At 40.2% G+C, this 8166-nt stretch overlaps 1 long non-coding RNA gene across 5 annotated transcripts; it reads right to left on the bottom strand.

Moving 5' to 3' along the window:
* Window positions 1-248: 248 nt before the first annotated feature.
* LOC127523399 (uncharacterized) lies at window positions 249-5270 on the bottom strand. 5 transcript variants are annotated; one of them, XR_007932872.1, is made up of 4 exons: window positions 4447-5270; window positions 4168-4285; window positions 2983-3086; window positions 249-2008 (listed from the first exon to the last, which is right to left on the bottom strand). It is a non-coding gene; the product is annotated as an uncharacterized LOC127523399 (long non-coding RNA). The 5 variants fall into 5 exon arrangements; XR_007932869.1 differs by having other exon boundaries at window positions 2983-3058; XR_007932871.1 differs by having other exon boundaries at window positions 249-2003; window positions 2983-3058.
* Window positions 5271-8166: the final 2896 nt, after the last annotated feature.

Below are 8166 nucleotides of genomic sequence, written 5' to 3'. Positions count from 1 at the left end.
CAAAACACTAGATTCATTCGCGCTGAGGAGCCGTGCCGATGCACAACCCATGTAAAGATGATAATTCCACAAATAACTGCAAATGCAGAATTCAAACAGAGATGGCGACAAAGAGGCAAAACTTACAGACTGCAGCTGTAATAACGGCATAAACCATTGAAAACTGGAGATTTACAGCTTTTAGTCCACATCTATAGCCGTCTACATGCAGGGGTTTTCCAACTGAAAGACCGCAAAGAAGAGCAAAATAAAGTTTTACAAAAAATATTTTATTCATATTTGTAAGTTGGTATCAAAAAATGCTAGTGTACCACAATAATATACAATTCATTTTTACTACACAAACGCATTAAAAATTTCTTTCTCTTCCGGAAAGACGGACCAAAAATCCTGATGACTCATCCTGCACTACACAGATTTCTGTCCAATCAAACGCTCCACCGCCCCTAATACACCCTGCAGCCAATCAGCACACGTTACCTGCAGCCTATTCTGAAGAATAACTCTTGTCCTCTAGATAAAGAGAGTCACTCTTTTCTTCTTTTAACAGGTTGTAAATTGAAGTTGGCTCATGATGAGTACGGTGGTTTGAGTCTTTTCCATCAATTACAGTTGGCAACACAATACAGGTTAGCTGTCAGCAGGCAGAAGTTACACTTGCCATGTTGTACGGATGGGCTTTATCAGCGTACATGCAGCTAAACACCTCATGTGGGCTTCAATTCACAGATAGCATTAAAAAGAATAGCCAGGAGTGACGACAAAATCATAATCACCACAGATGGATGAATCAACTGTGCGTTTAGATAAACCTGCTGTGTGAGGATCTGTTCAGAGAGATAAGACTGATCTCCGTTTCTCTCCTCGAGCTGCAGGCCTCATGTTTATCGCTGCGAAATCAAAGGCGTAGGGATCGACTCTAGCATGGGACGAGCAGGATGGAGCTGTGGACCAAACACACGCATGTATCAGACGAGCTGATCCGCTGATGGAAACACGCATGTGTCACGGGACGCCAGCGCATTGTCTTTCAGCTTGATTAAAAACATGAGAAGAAGTGACATTCATCACGCTGCTGTCAGATAAGATATGTGGCTCTTGCATTCATATGTGTACAGCACTTACACTTTAGCTATTATTCGAAGGATTTCTTCAACTACCACACAAATCCTAGCAGTAAGCCGTCACTGAGAAGGATAATAAAAAAACAAATTAGCCTCCTTCCCTTCCCACTCTTTTTTTTCTGAATTATTGTGCTGTGGCACGGCTGATATGAAAGCTCTCAGGAAGGTGATGAACGGCGAGTGTAAACATTCAGCTGTGATTAGCGAAGATGAGAGCTTAGAGCCGCATGGTCATCCGCGATAAATAAGCGACCTTGGGGACACAGAAGGACTGACGCAAAGAGCCGGTGCACTTTGACCCTGGAAGTCACAAAACACTGCCTGCAGCGTCAACAGATGCAGAAATGACACCCTTGCAGTTCGAGTATCCTTGATATGAAGCACGACTCACTGGTATTTAAGGCAGCTCTCGTCCGGAGGAACATCTGATTCTGTAAGACTGTCATACGTTTGGTAAAATATCCCCAGGTTTGGGAAAGTTGCAGGTAAGAGAGAGCGAGACGGGCAGCAGCGATGCCTCTGATAGCAGAACAGGCATGTCTGCTTAAATGCTCGGGAAGCTCAAGCGTGTCAGGACTACAGATCCTCTGGGAAATCAAGACTTGGAGGAAGGCAGACTCTCTGGAAAGATCCCCGGCTCTAAGCACTGAGATCTGACATTTTGAAATGTGAAGTTTTGGACCACCTGCTGTAAACGGAGGTCCGTTCTGAGGCCTGATTAGAAAGAGCTGTGAAAGACCTCATTTGTCTTGTTACTTCTGGAGCTCGGCTCTGATTCTTCAAGCTGAGAATCTCTCCTGTAATGAGATCAGAGCCATCGCTGTCTTCATTCATCTTCTGACGCTGAATTATGCAGCGTAGATCTGTTCTTCACAAAAGCTGTTCTAGGAAAAATAAATATTTGACATCATTTCCAATAGGCTTTGGGATCTTGTAAAAACATTCATTACAGATTTGAGGCGACGAAATCAGAGACTGTACTTAACATTCTCATGAGATGATCGACACGCTGATCACAAAACAGGGAACAATTTTAGATCTTACAAGATGTTTTAGTGCTGAAAAATATGCTATCTATCGATTGGGAGAAATGAGAGTGTTGCTGCTGCAAGCTATCAAGAAAAAAAAATATTGTTTTTACAGAATTATCAAGATTCAGGCTATTAAAAGTACAGCTCAGCCTCTTTGAGTAATGAATTATTTACAGTCCTTCACACCAGTGATTATCTCCAGATAAAACATGATATACAGCTATTGTGAATCTCACAGCAACAAAATGGCCACTCTCACCCTGCAATGCAGTCCATGACAGAGAGAGTTTCGCTTCTCTTAGTTTAACAGCTGCAGCACAATAGCGTTTAAATTCAGGTGAAGAGTCGAGAACATCTTCAGTGAGGAGGACAGTCTTTCTGACTGACTTTACTGCTGTATTTACTCTATGATCAGACCCAGAGCTCGTCTACATCCCGTCACTCATACATTAACATTTGCGTTTATTGTCTGCATTTCAATATTGCCGTGGGAAGAGCTAAACATCTTTGACTGTGTCACTTTCTCTTTTACACTGAGGTCCTGCTCAGTTCAGCATTCGCTTCTTGGATATATTCAGTGAACAGTTTAGAAAAATACAAGCTTTCACTAGCTTTGGTCCCCCAGGACATAATTATTTCCAACACCTTATTATGCTTGTCCTAGTCGGAAGACTGTATCGGCTGGCATCATCTCTCTGAATGCAGATGAAGGGGATTCTTTAAACATCACTGAGACATGCTTTGAGTTTCACATTGATTGTTTGTAGAAGGGGTGTTATAATATTTACTCATACAGTGGAAACGGGCAAATGAATGATTTTGCTCACTTTGTGGTGCCATGTTTGAGATCTGATTGTATCACAGCGCATGTCTGCAGTCGCTCGCGAAGATCACTAGCGCCATCTGCCGGTTACATCAGCGATACAACAAACTTCCGGTACAGGGTTCAGTCAGACACTTCCATATAACATTACATAGGACATTATTTAAAAAAAAAAAAAAAAAAGCCTAGTCCTTTGTTTCACTATAGCTAATTTAATGGCTAGCATGTTTGTATCATAGGCTAAAAACAATGCAATTAAATGATAACACTTCAAAATAAGTTAACATGAACTAACAATGAAAAAATACTTCTACGAGCATTTATTATAGGTAATGCTAACTTCAACATTTACTAATACATTATTAAAATCAAAAAATGTATTTAATGGATCTGAGCTAACATGATCATGAACACAAGGTGCATTTTTATAGCATTAACAAAGATGAATAAATACTGTATCAAATGTGTTGCTCATCAACGACATTAAAGGCCTGTTTACACCTGGTCACTTCATGCGTTTCCTCTGATCGGATAGCTATCTGATTTATAAAAACGATTTCATTTACACTTGGCCACATAAATGTGTCTCTGCAAAACGGATATAAATCCGATCTTCAATTCCCGCGCTATATGCAGATTTAATGGAGTTCACGTCACCGAAAGCAACAAATATGAGCGGTATTTTATTGATCATCAGCTAATTTCAAAATCAAAAACCGTAATAGGAGAGAGCGTGGCCACAGCACTGGTAAGATCATTTAGTCTCATTACTTTTAATGCAGATGATTTTGTTTTGAGCGCCTGCGACTTTCAGTTTGATTTGCGGCAGTTTGTCTTGCCGAAGAGACACTCAGCTGCAGAAGCGCTGTCCTATCTGACATGTTATTTAGCCTATAACACGCTTTCACACTTTCATTTTTTAGTATTTTTGGGAGGAGTTAAATTTACATATGTGGTTTCAACAACCAGATGCATTTAGACCTGTTCAGTTTTGACTGGAATGCGTCCCAGACCTCCTCCTGAAGCGGTTTGAGCGATCGGATTCATATCCGCCTCGAATGCGTTTCGGAAGGGATTTACACCTGGTCTTCAGGTGCAAACAGGCCCTAACATTATTGTAAAGTGTTACCAATTAAATCACATTTTCACACTCTTTATAAATACAGCTTGATTAGGAATGACACTTTACCTTCATTTTTCTTTGTTTTCTTCACACATTCATCTCGTGCTCTTCTTCGCTCAGACTGTTTTCTCCCGGTAAACAAGAAGCCTTTACAAAACTGTCCTGAGGGAATGACGTCAGGCAACTGTAGTAATTTTTACAAAGTGGATAAAAATCATTTTTACACAAAATTAAAACTGTTTATTGTTTATGATTAGTTCACTCTTTGTTCCATCAATCAAACCCATGACCGATGTAGAATAAGCTACTCATTGCAGAAGGGACCTAGTGAAGTGAAAATCTTACCTTAGAAAAACAACTTTTTCAAATTTCCCACGATCAAAGAGAACGCTAACGCGCATGTGCGGAGCAAAAATCACGGCTCAGGGGTGCGTTTCCCGAAAGCATCGTTAGCCAACTGTGGTCGTAAGTCCCATTGAACTCTATCGGTAACGACGGAACTTGCGACCATAGTTCATCCCAGGTTTGCTGTGCACGAATGTTATTTAAGGTGTTTCAACTTGAAAGCTCGTTCACGTTCAAAACAACTCCGCGTGTCAGAGAGCGCATGCGCACTTCCAGGTTTGTTCTAGATGACGTCACATGCAGGGCGGTGCTACGAGCAGGTGTATTTCACAGGTGTAAAAAAAAAAAAAGCTAGTCGAGAAGAACGAGCGCGTTTTGTCCGGTCGTTTGATGTTTGTCTCAGGTGTATAATGGCCCCAGAGTGTGTCGGGGGCTGCGCCGCGTTATTCGCCCTCGGGGTCGCGTTTGATATAACCGGGTTCGCCTTGCTGTTAGTCGGGATTTTTGCAAATCTGCGACTGGACGGCAAATTTTATGGAGACTTTCTAATATATACTGGCTCATTAATAGTTTTCCTCAGTCTTTTCTGGTGGGTCATGTGGTACACGGGGAATATTAAAGTTTCCTCTGAGGATCTGGAGAAAAGCACCTTTGATAACTTTGCGCACTGGGCGCGGAAACTCTCCGAGCGCCTTTCCAAAAACGGGAAGAAGCCTCTGGAAGCCCGAGAGAAGTGCATCGATAACGGGAAGAAGTCCGCGAACGGCGATGTGACACATCACGCTCCGACGCGGATAACGTGGGAAAACTCGGGAACGGCGGGACGCGTCAATGAAGCGTACGAGAGAAGCTGTGATGAGAAGACGGTGGAGCTGGAGATCCTGAAGAACTCCGAGATGTTCGGGAAACAGGAACGAGTCCTCTGACACGGAACCGGTACGCGGTCCATCTAATGCAACCGATTTCTGTTCACATCATGTGGAATAACGCGATGGTTTCTGAACGACTCTTTCTTGTCGTGCGGCACTTCTGTAGATTTAAGGATGTCTATAACATAAATTATGAAAATCTATAGCAGACTTTCAGAAAGATGCTAAAATCACTCATTCACACAAAGGCAAGAAAATAAACAGGGTGAAACTGAACAGGATGGAAATAAAGAGCTGAAGGGATTGGGAGTTTACCTGAAGGTGTCACAAGGCCATTTTCATATTTTAACCATCTTTTAAACCCTAACTGATTTATGTAATTTTATTTAAGAGGATAGAATGTTTTGTAGTGAGACAAACCGACTAATACCACAAAATATCAGAACTGTTTAACCAGCAGAATGACGTCACATCCTGGATCTCAGATATTTCTTCTTCAGCACATCATCCTTACACTCTTTCAGAGGATCTTCTGAGTTTTGGTCTTCCATTTTATTTATGCTTTCTAATCATTTGATGTAGGCTACTGCTTTTTTGTGTACTATGTAGTGCACTTATTCGGACATTGGGGCTGACGTTTGTTAAAGTGACATTACAAAAGACTAACAGGGTGGAAAGTGAAACTAGAAATTGTTTACCAGTTAAACATGTTCGTATCGATTAAGAAGTTTCTTCATGTTAGAAGATATTGTAGCATCTTCAAACTAAAGAAGTGAAATAATTATTCATTTCACTCCACTATTAAACACACACACACACACACACACACATATATGAATATATATATATATATATATATATATATATTCATATATGAATGATGGGGACATTGCAAAATTGACTGCATAACAGTAACAGAAATGGCCTACATAACTATAGCTTGTGTGATTCAGGGTCAGATTGATGTTCTGCTGTTCTTTACAGGTGTAAGTTCAGGCTTCTTGTACCATTTTGCATAAAGTTAGAATGTTTTTTCTTCATAATTTTGCAGTTTATATTTTAAAATTATCCCATAAGTGTATCCCATAGTTCTGTGGAAAGTGTTTCTGATGCTGTCAGACTCAAAGCGTTTCTCTCCTCAGGTGCTTCTCTTCCACAAGAGTCTGACGAAGATGGAGAAAAGCAGCAGTTTTTAACCAAACCTTCATATTTGGACTGGCTGAGAAATGAAGTCATTCATCAGGGAAAAGTTTTTAATTTGATGCATTTCTATGAGCACTTTGTACATGATTTATGTATTTGTACTTTTAACTTGTACACATGAAAGGTAAATTTCAGATTTTATTCAGATTTATCATCTTTATAAAATAAAGAGCTGTCAGAAAATGATTCATTTGGCCAGTTACTTGGTTTTGGTATTTTTCTGGAAAATATTCTGTTCTTCTGAAATGTTTGCATTGTTAATGAAGCCCCTTTGATTCTGGCTTTTAAATAGTGCAAAATCACTCTTAGTTTTAGTTCATTCATACTTTAAAAGTTATACAGCTTTTCCAGTCATATGCAATTGCACTTCAGGTAGTACTTGAACTGTACATTAAAACAAACATTATGAATAATCCTCTGCAAACTTTATAAGGGTCAAAGTCTTCCTTCTGCTGAAGAGCGAGACCCTGATCGCGTCAAGAAACCGGTTCACCCTTTTCCTCTCGTCCTTCTCCAATGACAGGCAGGGACTGATGACTTTAACAGACCGGCGTTTACTGCAAACAGAGCCGCTCTGAACATTACAGTAAAAGCATAATAAAAGTGAAGTGAAGGAGACATGTACTCTTATCAAGAACTAGAACAACAGCTTTTCTCTCCTAACTTCATTACCAATCCAGGCAAACCTGCCAGACAAATATAAGAGTTTAGAGACACACCCTGCTATTGTGTATCTGGATATTTGAGCCATTAAATCCTCGAGTCTTTCACAATCACAGCAAAGGACAATAAGAGAGAGTACAGTAACCACTGGAACCACACGTCAGGATGTTGTTAGATTGTGACATTGCCGATTGATCAAAGCAGACATGGTAGTGATATAGCTCATTTTAACCAGTACAAAGTCATTAGTAATTGATAATTCCTAAATTGAAACACTAAAAAAAGAGCATTTTATGTAAAACTGCTTTGAAACAATATGTATTATGAAAAGTGCTATACAAAAAAACTCAAGTTAACCATGCTGAAATATATCAGAACTCAGAGAACAGTATTACCTTACAGCAACTGCTGTTTCCAAGTTTCTTGCCACCATGGAAATGCATGACAAATTACTCCTCCTATTATTAATTCATTAACTCTGTCAAGAAATCAGACAACCAGTGGAACAAGCAGAACAAGACGGTTGGACAGCAGGTCAAGTTTCCATCAACAGTCGAGGTGTCAGAGATATATGGAGTTATCTAGTTCTAACACCCGAGTGAAGCGACGCGCCGACAGAGAAACTCGATGCGGCGGTGACGCGCTTCACTTCTCGAGAGACATCCGGCTTGCGTTCAGATCATGGGAAACAGTCAATGTTTTCTGATTAAAGGATCCTGACATTAACATCGAAGCACTTCACTATAAAATCACATATAACTCAACAGTATTAGAGCCTTCTGGGAAAATCTTATAGCTTAGAAATGTAAAGGTGAAAAACAGGCCTAAATCCTAAATCTGTCAGCAAATTACTCAAAGGACGACTGTGTCATTACGTCACTCTCTCGTGTTTAACAGTAAGTGACGCCATTACTGTAGTTTCTGTCAACAAACAAATTGCAGAATCTTTATCCAGAAGTCATTGTTCTTTGTTTCCAAACCTGAT

The sequence above is a fragment of the Ctenopharyngodon idella genome, chromosome 12 (assembly GCF_019924925.1).
Source record: "Ctenopharyngodon idella isolate HZGC_01 chromosome 12, HZGC01, whole genome shotgun sequence".
Taxonomy (NCBI): domain Eukaryota; kingdom Metazoa; phylum Chordata; class Actinopteri; order Cypriniformes; family Xenocyprididae; genus Ctenopharyngodon; species Ctenopharyngodon idella.
Note: the sequence above shows the minus strand (reverse complement) of the source record. Positions and strands in the feature narration are given on the sequence as shown.